Here is an 18,059-nt window from a genome sequence, read left to right on the forward strand (position 1 = left end):
GTGAGGAGCTACGGAGGTAGGACAGATTAATTACCCCAAATGGCGCAGTGGAGAAGGTGGTGACTGGAGAGGTTGACGGCAACGGAGGAGCAGCGGTTGGAGGCGGCGAGGCAACGAGGGCAAGTGGCCACACCCCGCGTAGTTTGATCTGTGCGAAGCACGACGGTCGAGATGGATCTACAAGCAAACCACGGACTCTCTGCTAGGCGGTGCAGGTGACACTCCTCCAGCTCCATTGTTAGGTCCAGCACATGCTGCTGTTGGCCAGTTGCTGTCACTACACCAGTGTGGTGGGGCTGGGCTTCGAGATGTGATGTGGGTGGGGGTTTGGAGGAGGAAGGGATAGGGAGGAGGGAGGGCGTCCTCTTTGACGTCCAAGAGGGCGGCAACGTCCTCATCGTTGGTTGTGGCGGAGTCAGGAGCAGAATCACATGTACCTCCAGTAGATGGAATCAAGTCACATTGCGTGTCCCAGTTGGTTCGGCAGCGTCTTGATTTCTTTCCTTTGAAAGAAGAGGCGACGAACGATGGAAGCCAACAAAAGCGAACATATATGAAACCAAATGGGATGTTCAAGCCCACCAGGGACTCTCTGCTAGGCGGTGCACACGCCACTCCTCCAGCTCAATGGTTAGGTCCAGCACACGATGTTGTTGGGTGGCTGTCGCCGCCGCATCAGCATTGTGGGGCTGGGCTTCGGAATGTGATGTGGGTGGGGGTTTGGAGGAGGAGGGGATGGGGAGGAGGGAGGGCATCCTTATTGATGCCCGAGAGGGCGACAACGTCCTCGTCATTGGTGTGGCGAAGTCAGGAGCAGAATCACATGTACCTCCAGTAGATCGAGTCAAATCAGATTGCGCACCCCGGTTGGTTCGACAACGTCCTGATTTCTTCCCTGTGAAAGAAGAGGCAACGAACTATACGGAACCTAATGGGATGTTCAAACCCACCAGGGACTCTTCGTTAGGCGGTCACATGCCACTCCTCCAGCTCCATGGTTAGGTCCAGCATGCGTTGCTGTTGGGCGGTTGCCGCCGTCGCATCAGCGTTGTGGGACTAGGCTTCAGAATGTGGTGTGGGTGGGGGTCTGGAGGAGGAGGGGATGGGTAGGAGAGAGGGAGTCCTTATTGACACCCGAGAGGGCGACGGCGCCCTCGTTGTTGGATGTGGCAAAGTCGGGAGAAAAATCACATGCACCTCGAGTAGATCGAGTCAAATCAGATTGCGTGTCCCGTTTGGTTTGACAGCATCCTGATTTCTTTCCTTCGAAAGAAGAGGCGACAAATGATAGAACCCAACAAAGCGAACATATGCAAAACAAAATGAAACCAATCATACCATCACCACTGCAAACTCCCCCTTTAGGAGTAGATAGGCCCAGATTGGTACTCACCTTAATTTCAATTGGGCTTGTCTTGACCATAAATCTGAGCCGCATATCAAATGTATATACATATTCTTAGAGTTTCATATGGAAAAGCATAATGTTTCACTTCGAAGAAAATAAGAAAGGACACATTTATCAGTCACGTCGCCAAACCGACACACATCTTGAGAAACTATAGGGTCATGACTTACTTTTTAGTACTTCTCTTTCCATTTTGCTAGAATTTCTTTGTATGAGTTATCACATAACTATCAAACTCTGTTTGTATCACTTATTTAGCAGCAATTATCTGGTCTCAATGTTTTCTATTCAGTTTTTCTGATAACTACATTCAGTAGGATTTGTAGCCTCCTCTTCCTATCTGCTAGGAATTGGCTTAGATGAGGACGGTAAAATTAAGTAGGATATGTTGATGCAAGAAACTGATGAGTACATAGAAATGAGGACACATGTGCTTTGTAGTCAGTGCGATTATGGGTAAAAAATATCAGCCTCAGCATATCTACCACGACTATAGTTTGCAGGATAAAAACATAATTACTCTATGATACATAGGAGACAACATAGTTTTGCCCAATCTACACTCAATACTCAAATCTGGGAATTCTAAAATTCTCAACTCCCACTCAATCCATCCTTATAATAAATTTGGAACAAAGACATGTTGGACTGTTGGTCGGCTCTTGATTTGCTAGTAGAAAACTTCAGTGAAAGAGCGAGCAAGGACTAATTATACGTAGACATGCTACATTAACACTTTCACCAAGCTCTAGACTTCTTAGATGAGATGCATGGAAACTTCTCCGACGAGCCAATAGTGGGATTTAGGAAGAAAGGACAACAGAGTGAGGAGCTGCGGAGGCGGGACAAATTAATTACCCCAAATGGCGCAGTGGAGAAGGTGGCGACTGGAGAGGTTGACGGCGACGGTGGAGTAGCAGTTAGAGGCGGTGAGGCAACGAGAGCAAGCGGTCGCACCCTGCATAGTTTGATCTGCGCAAAGAAAGGCAGTCGAGATGGATCTCCAAGCCAACTATGGACTCTCTGCTAGGTGGTGCAGACGACACTCCTCCAGCTCCATGGTTAGGTCCAGCACACGCTGTTGTTAGGCGGCTGCTGATACGTCTCCAACGTATCTATAATTTTTGATTGTTCCGTGCTATTATATTATCTGTTTTGGATGTTCAATCGGCTTTGTTATGCACTTTTATATTATTTCTGGGACTAACCTACTAACCAAAGGCCCAGTGCAAATTGCTGTTTTTTTGCCTATTTCAGTGTTTCGCAGAAAAGGAATACCAAACAGAATCCAAACGGAATGAAACCTTCGGGAGAGTTATTTTTGAAACAAACGCAATCCAGGAGACTTGGAGTGGACGTCAAGGAAGCAATGAGGCGGCCACGAGGTAGGAGGGCGTGCCCCCACCCTCGTGGGCCCCTCGTGGCTCCACTGACCTACTTATTTCGCCTATATATACTCATATACCCCGAAAACATCTGAGAGCACCACGAAGCCCTATTTCCACCGCTGCAACCTTTTTGTACCTGTGAGATCCCATCTTGGGGCCTTTTTCGGCGCTCCGCCAGAGGGGGAATCAAACATGGAGGGCTTCTACATCAACACCATAGCCTCTCCGATGATGTGTGAGTAGTTTACCACAGACCTTCGGGTCCATAGTTATTAGCTAGATGGCTTCTTCTCTCTCTTTGGGTCTCAATACAAAGTTCTCCTCGATTCTCTTGGAGATCTATTCGATGTAATTCTTTTTGCGGTGTGTTTGTCAAGATCCGACGAATTGTGGGTTTATGGTCAAGATTATCTATGAACAATATTTGATTCTTCTCTGAATTCTTTTATGCATGATTTAATATCTTTGCAAGTCTCTTTGAATTATCAGTTTGGTTTGGCCTACTAGATTGATCTTTCTTGCAATGGGAGAAGTGCTTAGCTTTGGGTTCAATGTTGCGGTGTCCTTTCCCAGTGACAGTAGGGGCAGCAAGGCACGTATTGTATTGTTGCCATCGAGGATAAAAAGATGGGGTTTATACCATATTGCTTGAGTTTATCCCTCTACATCATGTCATCTTGCATAATGCGTTACTCTGTTCTTATGAACTTAATACCCTAGATGCATGCTGGATAGCGGTCAATGTGTGGAGTAATAGTAGTAGATGAAGAATCGTTGCAGTCTACTTGTCGCGGACGTGATGCCTATATACATGATCATGCCTAGATATTCTCATAACTATGCGCTTTTCTATCAATTGCTCGACAGTAATTTGTTCACCCACCATAGAATTTGCTATCTTGAGAGAAGCCACTAGTGAAACCTATGGCCCCCGGGTCTATCTTCCATCATGTTATTTTCCTATCTACTTGCTACTTCTGCCGCCTTTTATTTTGCAATCTTTATCTTCCAATCTATACAACAAAAATACCAAAAATATTTATCTTATTATCTTTATCAGATCTCACTTTTGCAAGTGGTCATGGAGGGATTGACAACCCCTTTATCGCGTTGGTTGCAAGGTTCTTATTTGTTTGTGCAGGTACGAGGGACTTGCGTGTAGTCTCCTACTGGATTGATACCTTGGTTCTCAAAAACTGAGGGAAATACTTATGCTATTTTGCTGCATCACTCTTTCCTCTTCAAGGGAAAACCAACGCATGCTCAAGAGGTAGCAAGAAGGATTTCTGGCGTCGTTGCCGGGGAGATCTACGCACAAGTCAAGACATACCAAGTACCCATCACAAACTCTTATCCCTCGCATTACATTATTTTCCATTTGCCTCTCGTTTTAGTCTCCCCCACTTCACATTTACCGTTTTATTCGCCCTCTTTTTTGTTCGCCCTTTTTCTTGCTTTTTGTGTGCTTGTGTGTTGGATTGGTTGTCACAATGTCTCTTCCAAAAAGTATTGATCTTCACCATAGAAAGTTGGAAGAAATTGAAAACAACATTAGAAGTTTTATGTCGTTGCAATTTGAGCATAATAATTTCTTCAGAAATGAGCTTAAAAAGAAAAAAGGGGTTTATGGAGTACATGAATAGAGAGCTCGATGATATGTCTAAGGAATTTTATGGTTTGAAATCTCAGTTTGCTCATCTTGAAAACTTATAGCCCAAATTTTGGATAAGCAGGCCACCTTAGTTAATAAGATGGCTGCCAAACCGGAAGAGTTTCACGATAATAAGGATGAAGATCTAAAAGTGATCGATGTGTCTCCTATTAAATCTTTGTTTTGCAATATGAATCTTGATAATGATGGGACTGGAGATGAGTCAACTTTAGTTAAAAGGCGTCCCAATGATTCAGAGTTTTTAGATCTTGATGCAAAAATTGGTAAAAGTGGGATTGAAGAGGTCAAAACTTTACATAGCAATGAACCCACTATTTTGGATTTCAAGGAATTTAATTATGATGATTGCTCTTTGATATATTGTATTTCCTTGTTGCAATCCGTGCTAAATTCTCCTCATGCTTATGATCAAAATAAAGCTTTTACCAAACATATCGTTGATGCCTTAACGCAATCCTATGAAGAAAAGCTTGAATTAGAAGTTTCTATCCCTAGAAAACTTTATGATGAGTGGGAACCTACTATTAAAATTAAAATTAGAGATCATGAATGCTATGCTTTATGTGATTTGGGTGCTAGTGTTTCCACGATTCCAAAAACTTTGTGTGATGTGTTAGCTTTCCGTGAATTTGATGATTGTTCTTCAAACTTGCATGTTGCGGATTCCACCATTAAGAAACCTATGGGAAGGATTAATGATGTTCTTATTGTTGCAAATAGGAATTATGTGCCCATAGATTTCATTGTTCTTGATATAGATTATAATCCTACTTGTCCTATTATTCTTGGTAGACCTTTCCTTAGAACGATTGGTGCAATTATTGATATGAAAGAAGGAAATATTAGATTTCAATTTACATTAAGGAAGGGCATGGAACACTTCCCTAGAAAGAAAATTAAATTACCTTATGAATATATTATGAGAGCCACTTATGGATTGCATACCAAAGACGACAATACCTAGATCTATTCTTGTTTTTATGCCTAGTTAGGGGCGTTAAACGATAGCGCTTTTTGGGAGGCAACCAATTTTATTTGTTTTATTGCTTTTTGTTCCTGTTTATAATAAATAATTCATGTAGATTCTGTTTAGATGTGGTTTTATGTTTTTAATTAGTGTTTGTGCCAAGTAGAACCTTTGGGAAGACTCGGGGGAAGTCTTTGCGATCTTGCTGTAAAAACAGAAACTTTAGCGCTCACGAGATTAGCTGCCATTTTTTACTGGAGAGTGTGATTAGGTTGATTCTTTTTGTAGATGATTAATAGACAAATTCCTCACGTTCAACAATTTATTTCAGAATTTTTGGGGTTACATAAGTATTCTAAACCTACATATTACTACAGATTGTTCTGTTTTTGACAGATTCTGTTTTTCGTGTGTTGTTTGCTTATTTTGATGAATCTATGGCTAGTATCGGGGGGTATGAACCATAGAGAAGTTGTAATACAGTAGGTTTAACACCAATATAAATAAATAATGAGTTCATTACAGTACCTTGAAGTGGTGGTTTGTTTTCTTATACTAACGGAGCTCATGAGATTTTCTGTTGAGTTTTGTGTTGTGAAGTTTTCAAGTTTTGGGTAAAGATTTGATGGATTTTTGAATAAGGGGTGGCAAGAGCCTAAGCTTGGGGATGCCCCAGAAGGCATCCCCTCTTTCGTCTTCGTCCATCGGTAACTTTACTTGAGGCTATATTTTTATTCACCACATGATATGTGTTTTGCTTGGAGCGTCTTGTATGATTTGAGTCTTTGCTTATTAGTTTACCACAATCATCCTTACTGTACACACCTTTTGGAGACACACACATGAATTGGAATTTATTAGAATACTCTATGTGCTTCACTTATATCTTTTGAGCTAGATAATTTTGCTCTAGTGTTTCACTTATATCTTTTTAAGAGCGCGATGGTGGTTTTAATTTATAGAAATTATTGATCTCTCATGCTTCACTTATATTATTTTGAGAGTCTTATAGAACAGCATGGTAATTTTCTTTGGCTATAAAATTAGTTCTAATGTGATGAACATCCAAGTTGGGTATAATAAAAACTATCATATAAAGTGCATCAAATGCTATGAGAAGTTTGATTCTTTATGATTGTTTTGACGTATGAAGATGGTGATATTAGAGTCATGCTAGTTGAGTAGTTGTGAATTTGAGAAATACTTGTTCTAACGTTTGTGATTCCCGTAGTATGCACGTATGGTGAACCGTTATGTGATGAATTCGGAGCATGATTTATTTATTGATTGTCTTCCTTATGAGTGGCGGTCGGGGACGAACGATGGTCTTTTCCTACCAATCTATCCCCCTAGGAGCATGCGCGTAGTACTTCGTTTCGATAACTAATAGATTTTTGCAATAAGTATGTGAGTTCTTTATGACTAATGTTGAGTCCATGGATTATACGCACTCTCACCCTTTCACCATTGCTAGCCTCTCTAATACCGCGCACCTTTCGCCGGTATCATACACCCACCATATACCTTCCTCAAAACAGCCACCATACCTACCTATTATGGCATTTCCATAGCCATTCCGAGATATATTTGAAGGAAATATGCCCTAGAGGCAATAATAAAGTTGTTATTTATATTTCCTTATATCATGATAAATGTTTATTATTCATGCTAGAATTGTATTAACCGGAAACTTAGTACATGTGTGAATACATAGACAAACAGAGTTTCACTAGTTTGGCTCTACTTAACTAGCTTGTTGAATCAATGATGGTTATGTTTCCTAACTATAGACATGAGTTGTCATTTGATTAACGAGATCACGTCATTAGAGAATGATGTGATTGACTTGACCCATCCATTAGCATAGCACGATGATCGTTTAGTTTGTTGCTATTGCTTTCTTCATGACTTATACATGTTCCTATGACTATGAGATTATGCAACTCCCAAATACCGGAGGAACACTTTGTGTGCTACCAAACGTCACAACGTAACTAGGTGATTATAAAGGTTCTCTACAGGCGTTTCCGATGGTGCTTGTTGAGTTGGCATAGATCGAGATTAGGATTTGTCACTCCGATTGTCGGAGAGGTATCTCTGGGCCCTCTCGGTAATGTAATCACTATAAGCCTTGCAAGCATTATGACTAATGAGTTAGTTGCGGGATGATATATTACGGAACGAGTAAAGAGACTTGCCGGTAACGAGATTGAACTAGGAATGAGGATACCGACGATCGAATCTCGGGTAAGTAACATGCCGATGACAAAGGGAACAACGTATGTTGTTATGCGGTTTGACCGATAAAGATCTTCATAGAATATGTAGGAACAAATATGAGCATCCAGGTTCCGCTATTAGTTATTGCTACCTCTTGAGCACTGCGTTGGTTTTCCCTTGAAGAGGACAGGGTGATGCAGCAAAGTAGCGTAAGTATTTCCCTCAGTTTTTGAGAACCAGGGTATCAATCCAGTAGGAGGCCACACACGAGTCCCTCGCACCTACACAAACAAATAAATCCTTGCAACCAATGCGATAAGGGGTTGTCAATCCCTACATGGTCACTTACGAGAGTGAGATATGATAGATATGATAAGATAATATTTTTGGTATTTTTATGATAAATATGCAAAGTAAAATAAATGGCAAAGGAAATAACTAAGTATTGGAAGAGTAATATGATGGAAGATAGACCCGGGGGCCATAGGTTTCACTAGTGGCTTCTCTCAAGAGCATAAATATTCACGGTGGGTAAACAAAGTACTGTTGAGAAATTGACAGAATTGAGCATAGTTATGAGAATATCTAGGTATGATCAGTATATAGGCATCACGTCCGAGACAAGTAGACCGACTCCTGCCTACATCTACTAGTATTACTCCACACATCGACCGCTATCCAGCATGCATCTAGAGTATTAAGTTCATAAAAACAAAGTAACGCTTTAAGCAAGATGACATGATGTAGAGGGATAAACTCACGCAATATGATATAAACCCCATCTTGTTATCCTCTATGGCAACAATACAATACGTGCCTTGTTGCCCCTACTGTCATTGGGAAAGGACACCGCAAGATTGAACCCAAAGCTAAGCACTTCACCCATTGCAAGAAAGATCAATCTAGTAGGCCAAACCAAACTGATCATTCGAAGAGACTTACAAAGATAACCAATCATACATAAAAGAATTCAGAGAAGATTCAAATATTGTTCATAAATAAACTTGATCATAAACCCACAATGCATCAGTCTCAACAAACACACCGCAAAAGAATATTACATCGAATAGATCTCCACAAGAGAGGGGGAGAACTTTGTATTGAGATCCAAAAAGAGAGAAGAAGCCATCTAGCTAATAACTATGGACCTGAAGGTCTGAGGTAAACTACTCACACTTCATCGGAGGGGCTATGGTGTTGATGTATAAGCCCTCCGTGATCGATGCCCCCTCCGGCGGAGCTCCGGAAAAGGCCCCACGATGGGATCTCATGGATACAGAAAGTTACGGTGGTGGAATTAGGGTTTTGGCTCCGTATCTGGTAGTTTGGGGGTACGTAGGTATATATAGGAGGAAGGAGTACATCGGTGGAGCAACAAGGGGCCTACGAGGGTGGAGGGTGCGCCTAGGGGGGTAGGCGCGCCCCCTTACCTTGTGGCCTCCTGGTTGATGTCTTAACGTAGGGTCCAAGTCCTCTGGATCACGTTCGTTCCGAAAATCACGTTCCCGAAGGTTTCATTCCGTTTGGACTCCGTTTGATATTCTTTTTCTACGAAACTCTGAAATAGGTAATAAACAGCAATTCTGGGCTGGGCCTCCGTTTAATAGGTTAGTCCCAAAAATAATGTAAAAGTGTATAATAAAGCCCAATAATGTCCAAAATAGAATATAATATAGCATGGAACAATCAAGAATTATAGATATGTTGGAGACGTATCAAGCATCCCCAAACTTAATTCCTGCTCGTCCTCGAGTAGGTAAATGATAAAAACATAATTTTTGATGTGGGATGATACTTGGCATAATTTCAATGTAATTCTTCTTAATTGTGGTATGAATATTCAGATCCGAAAGATTCAAGATAAAAGTTTAATATTGACATAAAAATAATAATACTTCAAGCATACTAACTAAGCAATTATGTCCTCTCAAAATAACATGGCCAAAGAAAGTTCAACCCTACAAAATCATATAGTTTAGTATGCTCCATTTTCGTCACACAAGAATGCTCTCATCATGCACAACCCCGATGACAAGCCAAGCAATAGTTTCATACTTTAGTAATCTCAAACTTTTTCAACCTTCACGCAATACATGAGCGTGAGCCATGGATATAGCACTATGGGTGGAATAGAATATAATGATGGGGGTTATGTGGAGAAGACAAAAAAGGGAGAAAGTCTCACATCAACAAGGCTAATCAATGAGCTATGGAGATGCCCATCAATTGATGTTAATGCAAGGAGTAGGGATTGCCATGCAACGGATGCACTAGGGCTATAAATATATGAAAGCTCAACAAAAGAAACTAAGTGGGTGTGCATCTAACTTGCTTGCTCACGAAGACCTAGGGCATTTGAGGAACCCCATTGTTGGAATATACAAGCCAAGTTCTATAATTAAAAGTTCCCACTAGTATATGAAAGTGACAAAACAAACGACTCTCTATCATGAAGATTATGGTGCTACTTTGAAGCAAAAGTGTGCTAAAAAGGATAGTAACATTGCCCCTTCTCTATTTTTCTCTTTTTTGGGGGGCCTTCTCTTTTTTATGGCCTTTCTCTTTTTTTATTCCTCACTTGGTACAATGCTCTAGAAAATGATGATCATCACACTTCTATTTATTTACAACTCAATGATTACAACTCGATACTAGAACAAAGTATGACTCTATATGAATGCCTCCGGCGGTGTACTGGGATATGCAATGAACCAAGAGTGACATGTATGAAAGGATTATGAATGGTGGCTTTTCCACAAATACTATGTCAACTACATGATCATGCAAAGCAATATGACAATGATGAACATGTCATGATAAACGGAACGGTGTAAAGTTGCATGGCAATATATCTCGGAATGGCTATGGGAATGCCATAATTGGTAGGTATGGTGGCTATTTTGAGGAAGATATAAGGAGGTTTATGTGTTAAAGAGCATATCATATCACGGGTTTTGGATGCACCGGCGGAGTTTGCACCAACTCTCAATGTGAGAAAGGGCGATGCACGGTACCGAAGAGGCTAGCAATGATGGAAAGGTGAGAGTGTGTATAATCCACGGACTCAACATTAGTCATAAAGAACTCACATACTTATTGCAAAAATCTACAAGTCATCAAAAACCAAGCACTACGTGCATGCTCTTAGGGGGATAGATTGGTAGGGAAAGACCATCGCTCGTCCCCGACCGCCACTCATAAGGAGGACAATCAAAGAACACCTCATGTTTCAAATTTGTTACATAATGTTTACCATACGTGCATTCTACGGGACTTGCAAACTTCAACCCAAGTATTTTTAAAATTCACAACTACTCAACTAGCACAACTTTGATATCACTACCTCCATGTCTCAAAACAATCATCAAGCATCAAACTTCTCTTAGTATTCAACACACTCATAAGAAAGTTTTTACTAGTCTTGAATACTGTAAGTGCATCTAGTGTCACCCCTAGTTGGTTTTGGAGTATTGACGACAAACCTGGTTGAGGGACTAATGTGTTTGTGAGAATTGCAGGATAACACAGGTAGAAGTCCCTCATCGATTCGGTTTTCCTACCAGAGATGACCCCTAGAAATGTATGAAGACATTGAAGTCAAAGGTGGTACGTGAAGACATTCACATTGAAGACTATGACAAGAGAAGACATCGCATGAAGACTATGGAGCGCGAAGACTTAGTTGTTTCGTCGTTCTTTTTCTTCTTTGTTGAGTCATAGGAACCACCGTACTGTTAAGTGGGGTCCAAGTGAACCAGTCAGAATGACTGAAGTGATGCTTAACCAAAATCCTATGTCTTCGAGCGAAGACAATGAGAGCAAATCTTATCCAGAGCTGGATAAGTCAGCTTTGCTTGTAGCCCAAGTAAAGTTGTAGTGTGTGTTTGAAATCTGACCGTTGGAACACGTGTCAGTTCCTTAGTGACCTAGGGTCATTTCGGACAAATCAGGTCGGGTTGCCTAGTGGCTATAAATAGCCCACCCCCTACAACCATAAACGGTTGGCTGCTCAGAGTTAGTGTACGGCTTTTGTCGTTTGAGAGCAACCCACCTCGAAGTCTTTGAGAGAGAATTCCTTGCGAGGACAAAGCCCTAAACACCCAGAGCCAAAGAGTGTTAGGCATCACTGAAGTCTTCCTATCCGTGTGATATGAAGACTTATTACACTTGAGGACTGTGAATCCTCCAGCAGGTTAGGCGTCGCGTTGTGAGCATCCAAGAGTCATTGTCGATCGCCGGTGAACAAAGTCTGTGAAGGTTTGGAAGTCTACCTTGAAGACTTACTAGAGTGATTGGGCGAGGACTGGGTGTCCTTAGCTCAAGGGGAATAAGGTGAAGACGCGGTCTTCTGAGTTGAATCTCAGCCTCCCTAACCAGATGTACAGTTGTCACAACAACTGGAACTGGTCCACCAAATCATTGTCTTCAACGAGTCACTGGTTCCATTCTTCCCATCTCTTTATTTGCAGATTGGTCCTTGTGAAGTCATTGCCTGTTTGCACTATCTATTTGTCTTCACTATGTGACTGCTTGTTCTGTTTGGCTTCGTACTATCTTCCATCCTGATCTATACTGCCTAGCTGCTATTAGTCTTTGTGCTTTCATCTCATTGAATACTTGACTATGGCTTGCTTAGTGTAGTCTACCATCCGCTGCATGGTAATAGGTTTGTTTCTATCGTTTGTCTTCGAAACTTCCATGTTTTGAAGACTTCCATAAAAATCGCCTATTCACCCCCCTCTAGTCGATCACTAGAACTTTCAATTGGTATCAGAGCAAGGTACTCCCTTGTTCTGTGTGATTCGGTTTAACCACCTGGAGTTTTAGCTATGTCGACTGCAGGGATAATCAAAGTCTCCGCTGCGTGCCCAGTCTTCGACGGAACTGAATATCCCTACTGGAAGAATAAGATGCGCATGCATCTTGAAGCCATTGATGTCGACCTCTGGTATGTTGTCAAGAATGGCGTCCCCAAGGCTGGTGAAGGTGTCACCGCTGCTGATGTCAAGAAGTTCGTTCAACTGGACTCCACTGCCAAGAACATCATCTGTGGTCATCTGACCAAAGGGCAGTATGGCCATGTGAGTGCTCTGGAAACATCTAAGCTAGTCTGGGACTGGCTTTCCAAGGTTAACGAAGGCGTATCAACCCAGAGAGATCAAAGAATCAGTGTCCTTCGCAACCTCTTCAACCGCTTCAAGAGAAACGACAATGAGAATGTTCAGCTTATGTTTGATCGACTCACTGACATCATAAATGAGCTTCAAGCCCTCGGCGCTACTGAGATCACCAAGCAGAAGTCGTCAAGACACTCCTGAGATCACTTGACAGCTCGTTTGACACCCTATCCCTGATGATTCATGAACGCCCTGACTTCAAGACACTCGATCCGTCTGACATACTGGAAAGGCTCAACACACATGAGTTTCAGCTTTCTGAGAAAAGAGACATCTATGGTCCCAACTATGGGCGAACTCGTGCTTTGAATGCAATAGCTATTTCCTCATCTGAAGAAGAATCTGATGGCAGTTCTGATGATCCTGAAGACATTGGAAAGGAGCTTGCTATGCTTGTGAAGAAGTTCCAGAAATTCACCAAGAAGAAAGGCTTCAGAAAGTCCTCACGATCTAGCTCAAGGAATGATGAAGCTTCTGCTCATGACTACAAGAAGAGAACATGCCACAAGTGCAAGAAACCTGGCCACTACATCTCTGAGTGTCCGCAGTGGGAAAATGAGAAAAAGAAGAAGAAGAATAAGAAGAAGAAGAAGAGCAAGGAATATGATTCTGACGACAAGACGAAGAAGAAATACTCAAAGTCTTCTTCCAAGTCTTCATCAAAGTCTTAATCACACAAGAAGATCTCATCTGGCAAGGCTCGTGCGTTTGTTGGCAAGGAAATGGATTCAGAGGAGGAGTCTACTTCTGAGGAGGCGGAGCTGGAGTCTGAGGAGGAGTCCGATTCTGGCATTGCAAGTCTGGCTACAGCCTACGTTGCCAATTCCATCTTCAACATTGAAGACAATGACTCCATCACCGACGCCGATGCTAATGACCAGGACGACTCTGCTCCCACCTACTGCTTCATGGCACGCGGTGCCAAGGTAAACTCACGCACTACTCACTATTAAACATCCAGTGAAGATGACTCTGATTATGGTTCCAAACCCAGCTACAAAACACTTGCTAAAATTGCAACTGAACAACAGAAAGCTATGGAACATATTCAAAAACTGTTAGACAAAAGCGATGACCTACTAGATGCTGAAATGACTCGATCTCAGTCCTTAATTGAAGACATAAAAAATCTTCATGTTAAGTATGAGGAACTTGAAAGTCATCATGAAACGCTCTCAACAACTCATGAAAAGCTTTCCTACGATTATCTTCAAAGGAAGCAAGATCTTGAGAAATTGAGAGCGGCTCATGAAGATCTTCAAAAGGAAAACGAGTCACTTCGCGCCAAACAGATCAGTTCCGCTCAGGAAGGATTTGAACCACCATGTCTTAAATGCATTGAGAGTGACAACGCTACTTCTGTTGCTGGATGTTCTACTGCTGCTACTGTTGCAATATCTTCAACTGTTGATGTGGTAACTAACCCCTTTGCTGAGGATGCCACTGCTATTGCTGATGAAAATGCTAGGTTGAAGACATTGCTTGAAACAGGGATGTACAAAAGTCTCAAAGGACATCAGACACTATGTGATGTCCTCAAAAGGCAGATCCTGAACCGAAACCCTAGGAAAGAGGGTGTTGGGTTCGAAAGGAAAATGAAGGTTGATGGCTCTTACTGGAAACCTGAGCAGTACCCCAAAACCACATGGGTTGCTGCAAAGGAACCTTCAGTGGATCCATCCACCCTATCTGGCTTCACTTGTGCTAACCCCATTGTTATTGATGAATTCTTTGATGCAAACTATAAACTGTTTAATAATCAGAATGGTGAAGTGTTTTCCAGGTATATTGGTACTAACTGCAGGAATGGGCCACCTATGAAGAAATTCTGGGTGCCGAAAAGGTGTCTGGAGAATCTTCCTATGAATGTCATCATGACACCACAAGTGAAGAAGACAAACCCCAGACCACAGGCTTCATATGGTCCAAAGGCTTCATATAAACAGAGGACACTAACGCAAATATTTTGCAGGGAAACCATACTCAGGCCTATGAATATGAGCGCGTTTCATCAAACTGCCATGTTCATAAGACCAAGAACTACTCTGCTTAGTCTTATGAGTACTATTGCCCTCCTGCAAGACTATTTGCTAGAGCTTTAAAGCCAAAGTTCTCAGATGCTGCACTTAGACTCATTGCTTCGAAGCCACCCTTGAAGATGTGGGTGGCTAAGAAAGCTTAACTCTCTTTTGCAGGGAAGGGTCTCCGGCCGAAAATCAAATTCGTCTGAAGCTATTGCTGGGGACCTTAAACATCTTGTAGGGCGCAAGATCAAATGCCCAAATGGTCTTATTATGTATTTTGTTCCTGAGTCGCTTGCTACTTGCCCTATCAGTCCTAACCTCGACCTAAGCTTTCATAATCCATTTGCTCGTCAAATGTTTATGCTTCACAATTCTCTTCGTGAAGCCTATCCCCCTAACTCCACTTTAGGGTATGACACCAGCTGCTTCAGAATGGATTATTGATAGTGGGTGTACTAATCACATGACTGGCAAGTGAAGTCTTCTCATGGACTCAACTTTACGTCCATCTGACAAGAGTCACATCACATTTGCTGATACTGGTAAAAGCAAGGTATTGGGTCTAGGTAGAGTTGCAATCTCAAGGGATCAACACATGGATAAAGTGATGCTTGTTGAATCCCTTGGTTTCAACTTAATGTCTGTCTCAATGCTTTGCGATTTAAACATGATTGTGATATTTGGAAAATATCGTTGCCTTGTTCTAATGGAATCTGACAAGTCTCTAGTCTTTGAAGGGTATCGGAAAGATGATTTGTACGTGGTAGATTTCTCAGCAGGACCACAGCTTGCCGTATGTCTTCTAGCAAAAGCTTTAGAATGCTGGCTCTGGCATCGGAGGCTAGGGCATGCTGGCATGAGGAACTTGCACACTCTTGCAAAGAAGAAGCATGTCATAGGCATCGAGGGCGTCAAGTTCAAGAAGGATCACCTATGCGGTGCCTATGAAGCTGGAAAGATGACGAGGGCCAAGCATCCCTCGAAAACAATCATGACAATGACTCAACCCTTCGAACTGCTACACATGGACCTCTTCGGTCCCACTCGCTACTCAACTCTTACTACTACTGCTTGTCTCTATGGCTTCATTATTGTTGATGATTATTCAAGATATACATGGGTGCATATAATCCTCTAGAAGACTGAAGTGCAGGATGTCTTCAGACGCTTCACCAATCGAGCCATGAACAACTATGGCATCAGGATCAAGCACATCAGAAGTGACAATGGCACTGAATTCAAGAATACTAGCCTCGACACTTATCTCGACACTTTGGGCATCACTCATGAGTTCTCTGCTCCGTACACGCCATAGCAGAATGGCGTCGTGGAACGCAAGAAAAGAACACTTATTGAGATGGCCAGGACGATGCTCGATGAATACAAGACTCCAAGAAAGTTCTGGCCTGAAGCCATTGATGCTGCATGCCATATTATCAACCGTGTTTATCTTCACAAGCTTCTGAACAAAACATCCTATGAGCTCGTCACTGGTAAGAAGCCAAACGTCAGTTACTTCAGAGTATTTGGTGCCAAGTACTGGATCAAGGATCCACATCACACTTCAAAATTTGCACCGAAAGCACATGAAGGTTTTATGCTTGGATACGGAAAGGATTCGCACTCCTACAGAGTATTCAACCTCTTTCACTATAAAGTGGTTGAAACTCTGGATGTTCGGTTCGATGAGACTAACGGCTCGCAAAGAGAGCACCTGCCAAATTTTCTAGATGAAGTTCCATCCAGTGAAACCATCAAGCTTATGGGAACTGGAGAAATCATACCATCTGAAGCTCATCCTGAAGAGGAACTCATCATCTCTGCACCTGATCAACCTGAAGACAATGCTCAGCCTGAAGACAATCCTTCTAACGATGACAATGATCAGCAAGAGCAAAATCTTCGTCCTGTTCATCCTCGTGTTGCAAATGAAGTACAGATTGAGAGAATAATTGACAGCATCAATGCACCTGGTCCACTCACTCGTTCAAGGGCAACACAACTAGCAAATTTTTGTGGACACTTCGCATTCGTCTCAATATCTGAACCCAAGAAAGTTGATGAAGCCTTCATGGAACCTGAATGGATTCAAGCTATGCAAGAAGAGCTTCAACAATTTGAGCTGAATAATGTATGGGAACTGGTCAAGCGTCCTGATCCTCGTAAGCACAATATCATAGGCACTAAATGGATATATCGCAACAAGCAAGATGAGCATGGTCAAGTTGTCAGAAACAAAGCTCGTCTCATTGCTCAAGGATACACTCAAGTTGAAGGAATTGACTTCGATGAAACATTTGCTCCTGTGGCTAGCCTTGAAGCTATACGCATACTGCTGGCCTATGCAAATCATCATAACATTCTTCTGTATCAAATGGATGTGAAGAGCGCTTTCTCAATGGCAAGATTGAAGAAGAAGTGTATGTTGCACAACCGCCTGGCTTTGAAGATCCAAAACATCCTGACATGGTTTATAAGCTCAACAAGGCACTGTATGGCCTCAAACAAGCCCCTCGTGCTTGGTATGACACACTCAAGGACTTCCTGAAGAGCAAAGGCTTCAAACCTGGTTCTTGGATCCCACACTCTTCACGAAGACATATGATGGTGAACTGTTTGTGTGCCAAATATATGTGGATGACATTATCTTCGGCTGCACCAACCAGAAATACAGTGATGAGTTTGGATATATGATGCAAGAGCAATATCAGATGTCCATGATGGGTGAGCTGAAGTTCTTCCTTGGTCTTCAAATACGACAGCAACGCAACGACATCTTCATATCTCAAGAGAAATACCTCAAAGATTGCCTGAAGAAGTTTGGAATGCAAGACTGCAAAGGTTACACGACGCCAATGCCAGCTAAACACCATCTGGGTCCCGACGACAATGGTAAAGAGTTCGATCAAAAGGTATACCGCTCCATGATTGGTTCTTTGCTTTATTTATGTGCATCTAGGCCAGATATCATGCTTAGTGTTTGCATGTGTGCCCGATTCCAAGCGGCACCAAAGGAATCGCATCACTTAGCTGTGAAGCGAATTCTTCGATATTTGGCTCACACCCCAACACTAGGATTATGGTATCCAAAGGGCTCAGAGTTTGATCTAGTTGGATTCTCGGATGCTGATTATGCTGGTGACAAGGTCGATCGCAAGTCTACATCAGGCACATGTCACTTTCTGGGACGATCACTTGTATAT

This window comes from Triticum aestivum, chromosome 3A (genome assembly GCF_018294505.1).
Source record: "Triticum aestivum cultivar Chinese Spring chromosome 3A, IWGSC CS RefSeq v2.1, whole genome shotgun sequence".
In the NCBI taxonomy this organism is placed as follows: Eukaryota; Viridiplantae; Streptophyta; class Magnoliopsida; order Poales; family Poaceae; genus Triticum; species Triticum aestivum.